This window comes from Conger conger, chromosome 1 (genome assembly GCF_963514075.1).
Source record: "Conger conger chromosome 1, fConCon1.1, whole genome shotgun sequence".
Taxonomy (NCBI): domain Eukaryota; kingdom Metazoa; phylum Chordata; class Actinopteri; order Anguilliformes; family Congridae; genus Conger; species Conger conger.
In genome coordinates, this window is record NC_083760.1 from 44,104,817 (window position 1) to 44,114,110 (window position 9,294).

The 9,294-nt window shown below is 44.1% G+C and overlaps 1 long non-coding RNA gene across 1 annotated transcript; it reads right to left on the reverse strand.

Moving 5' to 3' along the window:
* Window positions 1-5,797: 5,797 nt before the first annotated feature.
* LOC133121628 (uncharacterized) lies at window positions 5,798-6,792 on the reverse strand. The gene is made up of 3 exons (XR_009708026.1): window positions 6,645-6,792; window positions 6,512-6,567; window positions 5,798-5,995 (listed from the first exon to the last, which is right to left on the reverse strand). It is a non-coding gene; the product is annotated as an uncharacterized LOC133121628 (long non-coding RNA).
* Between the last annotated feature and the right edge of the window lie 2,502 nt (window positions 6,793-9,294).

Sequence of the window (9,294 nt, forward strand, 5' to 3'; positions counted from 1 at the left end):
TATACGTCTCATGTCAATGACGTCATCAGTATACAACATCCCCCCCTTACTTGGAAATAAAATCCAAACTGTATTATCCAGAACTTACAATACCTCCATAACTGGACATTGCTCTTAAACATTTTTTTTTCACAGAACATCAATTATTGTTATTATTCATTCTCTCACTTGAATAAACAAAAACAGTTTTCAGAACAGTCCTCATTTTATTTTAGAACAAACCCTTGTAGAGGACTGTTTTCTTCTAGTGTTAGTTCACTTAATGACAAAGTCATTCAGCCTCTGTGGCCGCTTGGTCTGCCTATGGGGTCTTTCGTATCTGGGTGTGAGAGGCTCAGGTATGATCCTCTCCGTGTGAGTCTCTGTGCTGGACTCGGCAGTGTCACTGTTTCGGTTCTCCTCATTCTCAGTCCATGTCAGTTGTGTCTTGTTGGTTGATTGTGGAGCGGGGTCCTCGGCCTAGTACTTTTTGACGAACGTAGTGTTCCTGGAGTATGTACCTTACTGATTACCTTGTGTGGTGTCTTGTTGAATGTAGTGGAGAACTTGTCTGTCTTGTCTTGCTTCAGTAGAACCTGATCTCCGACCGTCACATCTGAGTACTTTGCTCTGCTCCTGTTGTCTGTGTAGATCTTTGACTTGCCTTTTCGTTCAGCGTCAGTGTCTCTTGTCTCCAGATCTCTTTGTGGTGTTGTTATGTCAGGGAGCTTCCCTCTGATCTTTCTTTTGAAGAGCAGCTCCGCGGGACTCTTTCCCGTGGTGGAGTGGTCGATAGACCGGTAGACTGTGACGTACTTGCGGAGTTCCTTCTTCCAGTCCAGTCCTTCCGACTGGGCGATCTGTATCCTTTTCATCAGTGAAGCGTTTTGTCTCTCTACTTCCCCGTTGGCTTGTGCCCATTTCGGTGTTGTTTTCACATGTTGCATTGCGTTGTCCTGACAGAACGTCTGGAACTGGGAGGACATAAACTGTGGGCCACAGTCCGATCTGATGGTGATAGGAAGACCATGTCGACTGAAAATGTTCTCCAGACTATTGATCACATTGTCTGTGGTAGTTGACTGCAGTATATCATATTCATAATATCGGCTGTAATAGTCTATAACTACCAATATCAAATGTCCTGTTGGCAGTGGGCCCAGTAGGTCAGTGGCGAGATCTTGCCACGGCCCATCTGGTAACGCCATAGGTCGTAGTGGTTCGGGTACATCGGGTCTTGCAACTATCTGGCAACCATGACATGACTTTACATGTTTCTCTGCAGCCCTGTCCATCCCCGGCCACCATACCTTACTCCTGAGGTGTTGTTTTGTGCCCACTATGCCTAAATGTCCCTCATGGGCCAATGTTAAGGCCCTGGCTCTCAGTGTGTGTGGTAAAACAATACGTGTCCCCCTCAACACTAACTGTCCAATCACACACAGTTCATATGCTATGGGCGCATATGCCTGGCACTTGTCAAAGCAGCCTCCTTGTATAGCATTTCTCAGTTCTCGCAGCTCCTCATCTGCTGCTGAAGCCTCCTCGACTTCTCTCGTGGTCAGTGCTTTTGGTGTTGCATTTGTGGCAACAAACCTCACATATTCCTCTGTTCCATGTTCATGAGTCTCATCTGTCGCACTTTTTCCAAGCAGACGTGATAGGGGGTCTGCAATATTATCTTTGCCTGGGATGTGAACCACTCTGAAATCATATGGTTGGAGCCTTAGCACCCATCGCTCAACACGGGCACTTGGTTTTGACGTGGGACTGTAGATAGCCTCTAGAGCCTTGTGGTCTGTCACTAAGTCAAATCTTTTACCATATACATATGGGTGTAGTCTCTCACCAGCCCAGACTAGAGCAAGTGCTTCTCGCTCTGTTTGTGAATATCTCCGTTCACATTCTGTTAGGCTTCTGCTTACATAGCATATCGGCACCATTTCACGTTGTTGTTCTTGTACTAGAACTGCTCCTATGCCAACCGGCCCTGCATCCGCTATAACTTTGGTGGGAGCGTTTTTGTCGAAATATGCCAGAGTGCCAGCCTCTGCCAGTTTCTCTTTAAGCACTACAAACGCTTGTTTCTGCTCCGGCCCAAAGTGGAAGGGCGTGTCTTTCCTAGTCAATCTCCTCAGAGGCTCTGAGACACTTGCAAACTGAGGTATGAACCAGCTACTGTAGCCAGCTAAGCCCAGAAAGCTGCGCACTTCTGATGTGTTCTCAGGCTCCCGCGCCTCAGCTACAGCTCTCACTCTTTCGACGGTAGGGCCAATGCCCTTTTCTGAGAGTAGCATGCCCATAAAGATTAGCTTGTCCATGTTGAATTGACATTTCTCTCCATTCAGGGTCAGCTCACAGCTCTCTAGTCTTTTCAGTACTGCATGGAGCCGTTGATCATGGGTCTCCTGGTCTGGGGCATGAATGATGATGTCATCGGAGATATTTTCCACTCCCTCGATGCCAGCCAGTGCCGTTGCGATCTCATATTGATATTGTTCACTCGCCGACGAAACTCCAAATATGAGTCTCTTGTACCTGTAGGTACCGGTGTGCACAGCAAACGTGGTGATACCTCTCGATTCTGGTGTGAGCTCCAGTTGGTGGTAGCCCCACTTTAAGTCCAGTTTGCTGAATATGATTGATCCGTTCATCCCTTGTAGCAGCTCGTCCACTGTGGGAATTGGATATCTCCCTCTGATGATGGCTGCATTTGCCATTCTCATGTCGAGGCACATTCTTATGTCGTCCTCTGCTGCTTTCGGAGCGACTACGACAGGGTTCACCCACGGTGTAGGTCCATCCACTTTTTCTATAATGTCCATTTCTAGCAGCTGGTTTATTTTCTTCTCCACTGCTTCTCTTAGATGGAACGGCACACGTCTCAGGGGTTGTGCCACGGGTGCTACACTCTCATCTATGTGTAAACTCACTTGCTTGGTGTTTAGCTTACCCACCCCCTGGAACAGTTTAGGGTATAGTCTCTGTATCTCGCATTTAACATCCGTTACTGTGTATATATTTGTACCTACTCTTAGCACACCTAGCTTGATAGCAGTCTCTCTACCCAGCAGTGACTCTCCACGTCCCTGTATTACAGTGAACTGGGCCTCAGTGCCACGTTTTCCTGCACTTATCTGGCACTTGAACACACCTTTTAGTGGGAGGGCCACTTTGGAAGAGTAGGGGTACAGTGGCTTGCTAGCTGCCTTGGAGGAAACATGTTCTGCCTGCTTGTCCTCTTGCTGGGCAGGCTGGGTCTTTGGCGAAGTGATCTCCATGCCCACACCTGAAGCATACTTTATCAGACTTCTCCTTCCCTTCCCCATGAAAGTTGGGTTTATTTTTCTGGAATTTTCCATCTTTCCTGTAAACATGGTTTACTGTCTCTTTCCCCTCAGCAATGCTGTTGTCACTCACTCTCATCGCCGCCATCTGCGTCTCCACTCTCCCGCACTGTGATGCAATCTCCAGCGCACGAGCCAATGTTAGCCTCGCTTCCTCCAACAACTTTCTCTGTACATAATCCGACGTGCATCTGTTCAACACTGCATCCCGTATCTGATTGTCAGTGTCAGCAGCAAAAGCACAGTCTCTGGCAGCCTGGCGTAATCTGGTTACAAATTGCTGCACAGTCGATACCTACTGTATATCGTGCGAATCTAATCAATCAGACTGAGAGCGAACTTCAATAACACACCTTTATTCTCGTGCTCCTCCACACATGTATCTCCCGCACTATACATCTCATGTCAATGACGTCATCAGTATACAACAGCCACCATATCTCCTGACACAAAACATTTTTGGGGTTATTTATGTCTTTTTTTTATTGTTTCACGTGCGGAAAAAAATATAAGAAATATGCATAACTAGTGTACTAAGACAAAACATAAACGAATAGGCTATAGGCTACTCATAAGCTAACATACAGGATGACATTCACCTATTTTGTCATCAAGACCCTTCTCACTTACAGAAGTTAAGGCTATTCAGTAGACAAATGCTCGAAGCAAACCACCAAACAATGGATTATGCAAACCCTGGGTTTACTGTGCACTAAAACAGGCAGTGTGGCAAAAATGTGGCATGGAATAAGGGCTAAGCATATGGAAAATGGAATGGAATGCTCTGAGTCTACACATACAGTAGACTCTATTCCACTGGCATTCTATTCTATTCCATTTTCCATGCCACACTGTCTGTTTTAGCACACAGTGGACTGAAGAGCCTTAAAAATGCACCAATTATGACTAATATGAATTACATAGTATATCATACATGACAGGCGGCACGGATGGTGCAGTGGGTAGCACTGCCGCCTCACAGCAAGGAGGTCCTGGGTCCAAATCCCCATCGACCGGGGCCTCTCTGTGTGGAGTTTGCATGTTCTCTCCGTGTATTGTGTGGGTTTCCTCCGGGTACTCTGGTTTCCTCCCAAAGTCCAAAGACATGCAGGTTAGGCTGATTGGAGAGTCTAAATTGCCCATAGGTATGAGTGTGTGAGTGAATGGTGTGTGTGCCCTGCGATGGACTGGCGACCTGTCCAGGGTGTATTCCTGCCTTTCGCCCAATGTATGCTGGGATAGGCTCCAGCCCCCCTGCGACCCTGTTCAGGATAAGCAGGTTAGGATAATGAATGAATGAATGAATGAATCATATATTGTTATCATAAGACAATTAGATGTTTATGGACCAAGAATAAAAACAAATTGTTTGACCATATTTAATACAATTAAAGTCATGGACTGTGTTCTGCAGAAGAAACTACAAGGTGTAGAGAAATTCCTGCCATGGTACACCAACATTATACCATTTTACAGGCTTGTTTCAAGAAGAAGAATAACTTGAAGTGAGTGGATAAATAACACATGCATCAGAACGTGAGACTGTGGTTTTGGACACAGCAACAATGTGTATTATCATCATAATGTACCGGAGATGTATAACAATAAATAATGCTCTGACCTGTAACTAAGCCTGTTCAAGGATTTGTGGTTATGGATCTATAACAAATTCACTTCATTACTATAATTAAAATGATTAATGAAATTAATTAAAATGATGGTCATACACATCAAATTCTCACCAGCTCTGATGCATGTCTCTTCATGTTATTCATGTTATTCAGGTTCTAATCCACAATACGATCCGCACAGCCGGTGGGCCCTCAAGCAAGGCCCTTATCCCTGCATTGCTCCAGGGGAGGATTGTCTCCTGCTTAGTCTAATCAACTGTATGTCGCTCTGGATAAGAGCGTCTGCTAAATGCCAATAATGTAATGTAATTCTTCTTCTGAATTAATACAGAGAACACAAACTTTAATTTTTCAACGACATAAGAAATTATTTAAATTAAATCTTTTAAAACAATAGAGGGGTCAGACAGTGATGTCACAATGAGACATGAGAAGAAGGTTTACATTCTTACACTCAAGAGCTTTTGGAAACTATATTAATTAATTATTGTACTTCAATCAACATGTCACACAAAATGTCTAAATACTATAAGAATTACATGCCAGCACCTACACAGTGTCACAATGTTATTATGTAAATTCACATTCTTTCAAACCTTCTGCTACAAGGTTACATTAGCAAACTAACTAGATAAGTTAGCGATTTGAATACATAGATTTAGCGGATTTAGCTTGTAGTACACAAGGGGGCCATATTATAGTAAAGAAACACAGCATTCAAGTAATTTATTTCCTGTTGAGACTAACATTCGTTAGTCTCCAATTTAGTCAGCTATCCTGACCTGACCTGGCATAACACCACCTGACTACCTCAACTAAATGAACAAGCAGAGACATGGATTCAATAAAAGCATCCAGTTTATTTTTTACAATAATAAAAACACAATAGAAAAACCCACAGGATCCCAAAAAATACAAAATTAGCCGGTAGGTCTTCCCCGCCACTAGGGGGCGCTACTGGTTGCATGCGGGTACGAGTCCGTGGAGGGTGGAGGTCTTACCAGAAGTGGAACCGAAAGGTCACTCACTAGACACACACTGTAAAAAGGTTTGATACAGACACAGTGAATATAGCAAAATATTCTACTTCTACACACACACACACTCTAGCATGCAGTGAAAAGAACGGGACCACTTGCGACGGCATCGCAACGACCTTGACGCCCACACAGATCTCAAACCACGCACTGCAACGTAAACAATAAGCAGCCCCGAAGCCCCAACTCAATAAACAGTATGTCAGTAGTAGGGATACTAAAAATACAAATAAATACGGAACCGCAGGGAAAAGGCGGGTACAAAACAGTTTAAAACACAAACCGAGCCCAGCAGCCGGAGCTCCACGTAGACTGAGAGATAAACGCAAATTACTAATATCGGCAGAACAGCAGCTAGCAATGTCCTATAATGGCAGAAAATATTTGTTAGTGCACATGCAGTCGGGCGTTCTTGTAACCGCAATGTTTTAGCGCATTTGAACCATGACATTACCTCACAAGCGAAATGCTTTCCAACTCGTACCATTAACAAAATATACAAAATTAAAATAAATACCTCAATAAGCTATGCACGTGCAGAGTCTCAAGCTCCACCACTCCGTCTATGGTGACCTACAAAAACAATTTTCATCAGGCATACATGGAACATGACGTGGGCTGCAAGTAACACAGCGCAAACTGCAACGTACTTTGAAGTCAGACAGGAACTTGCATACAGGAACAAGAACCCCAAACAGGCATTTCCTTGTAGCCTACCTAGTTCCTGCAGCCTGTTTCTAGGCCTATTATAGGCAATAAGAAATTATTAATTATTGATATGTGTATCAGCAAACCAGATACCTGATTGCATGTTAAACTAGCCTATTCGCTAGCTAGGGCGTTTTTAGTAACCTGTTGTAACCTGTTACATCAACGTCAGCTCAAGGCCGGATTTACCCAATGGGCAGGCTGGGCCCGGGACCAGGGCCTTGGCCACTAGGGGGCCTCCGAGAGCACGATTGTCAATTACGATTTTTACAGCAGCGAATAAGAACTTTTGTCCTTTTAAGCTTTCCCACAGTTTTTGAGATATTTGCGTTTAATAAGAGCTTTTGTCCTTTCAGATGTCCTGTAGTTTTTATACTATTAGTACAGTCCAGGCCAAAACTCTTAATTAGCTAATACAGTTAGGAAACAACACAAATTAATCATAAGTGTATAAAGTTTATTTAGATACTAGCAAAACAAAAATTGAATAGACGCTTATAAGGTTTATTGCTTGATAATGATGAACAAGCCAGTTTCTACGTGGACAAAAGTCTTGTCGCAAATCAAATTATAATCAATAAATTTGATCTTTCTCAAAAAGTAAATAAAATACCAAATGAAAAATCAGTCTAGTATTTCATCATGGACTATAAGTTAAGAAATTAGTATCTTGTATGGGTTCCTTGGGTTCCTTTGGCTTCAGTTGCCACTCGGTTTGGCAGAGAGTCGTCGGGGATGGCATGGAAGGCCACCTTGCAGGCATCCCAAAGCTCCTCCAAGTTCTTCGGCTTGGTCCTCCAAGCTTCCTCCTTCATTCTTCCCCAGATATGCTCAATAATATTCATATCTGGAGACTGTGCTGGCCATCCCTGAAGGACCTTGATCTTCTTCCCCCTGAGAAACTTCATAGTGGAACCTGAGGTATGGCAAGGAGCCCCATCCTGTTGAAAAATCTGACCCCTCTTGTAGTTGGGAATGTACTGGGAGGCAAGAATCTGTTGATATTTGGCACTGTCAATGTTACCATCCACCTTACAGATCTCCCTGGCACCTCCGTATTGGATGTAACCCCAAACCATAATCTTTCCACCTCCAAATTTGACTGTCTTCTGGGTGAACCGTGGGTCCAGATGGGCCCCAGAGGGTCGTCGACAATATTGGCGGCGCTTGGGATGGAGCTCAACTGACGATTCATCTGAAAAAAATTTTTTTTTGCCACTTTTCTGCTGTTCAACCTTCCGTCAGGCTGTGGGCCTTGGCGTACGCAACACGGTTTCTTAGCTGTCTCTTGTTTAGCGCTGGTTTCTGGGCAGCAATACGACCGTGGAGACCATTGCGAGCAAGAATCTGACATACAGTTCTTGACGAAACAGGTGTTACTGTCGTCCACTCCTCCTGGAGCTGTGAGGCGGTTGACATGGGGCTGGCTTTTGACAGTCGGACCAGCAAGCTGTCGTCTCGAGCAGTTGTCTTGCCTGGGTCTTTCATGGACATCCCCAGTCTCTTGGTAGCGCTTGCAAATCCTCTCCACCTGCCATTTAGACACATTGAAGATGTCTGCAACTTCAGCAGGAGACTTGGACTTGAGATTCTTGATGATCAGCACTTGGTTTCTGGTTTGATCTTGGGCATGTTGACAGAAGCAATATTGAGCATGAACTTGATGGCTTAAAGTGTCAAATTTCTGCTTTTATAGCTCAAAGTTACCTACAGCTGACTAATCAAGCCCCTTATTTGTTTCTTCCTTATTCACTGTGGCCTAGAAATTGGAGTTGGCCATTGCGACAAGACTTTTGTCCGGCCAAAACTGGCCTGTTGATCATCATCAAGCTGTAACATTTAGTAACAATTTTGAAATGTCATTTTGTTAGCTTCTAATAAACTTTAGACACTTAAGATTAATTTGTGTTGTTTCCTAACTTTCTTAGCTAATTAAGAGTTGGGTAATTAGCAATTGCCACTTTTGTCCACTCATGCGACAAAACTTTTGGCCGGGACTGTATAAAGTGTTTCCCTCACTTCCCATTTCTCAACATTTTTCACGAGGTGCAGTGCAGATCATTGATTTTAAAAAAGTCAAATCAAAAGCAAGAAAGTGGGGTACAGATAGCTAAAAATGTTGTTTTTGAGTTGTTAAAAGACATTAACAACATTTAACAACATTACATTTTTTTTAAATGTTAACAACATTTTTTTAATGTCAGCCAGTAAGCAACCAAGGAGAAGAACGTAATGTCAGGCTTAGATGTCAACAATAATGATGGGAGGAAAGAGTGAGATCACCGGTGGCCACAGCGACACCGACACCACCTGAGCAGCAGAGGCTGGTCAGGTCCGACCAGGCACTCAAGATGGAGGAGAAGACGGCAGGAGCGCCGAGCCCGAAGGCGAGAGCACAGGCAACGATGATGGCCCCGTGGGAAAAGATGCAGCGTGTTGGGAGCCTGTTACGGACCAATTGCGCAAACACTGGGTGAGCAAAGGCGTAAAGGCATTATGTCAAAATAAAGACGCATCATTTTCTGCATCCGAAAGGATAAGGATAAGCGCAGGTTTCTAAGTATAAGTCTATTCTCACGCTCTCTCAGAAAT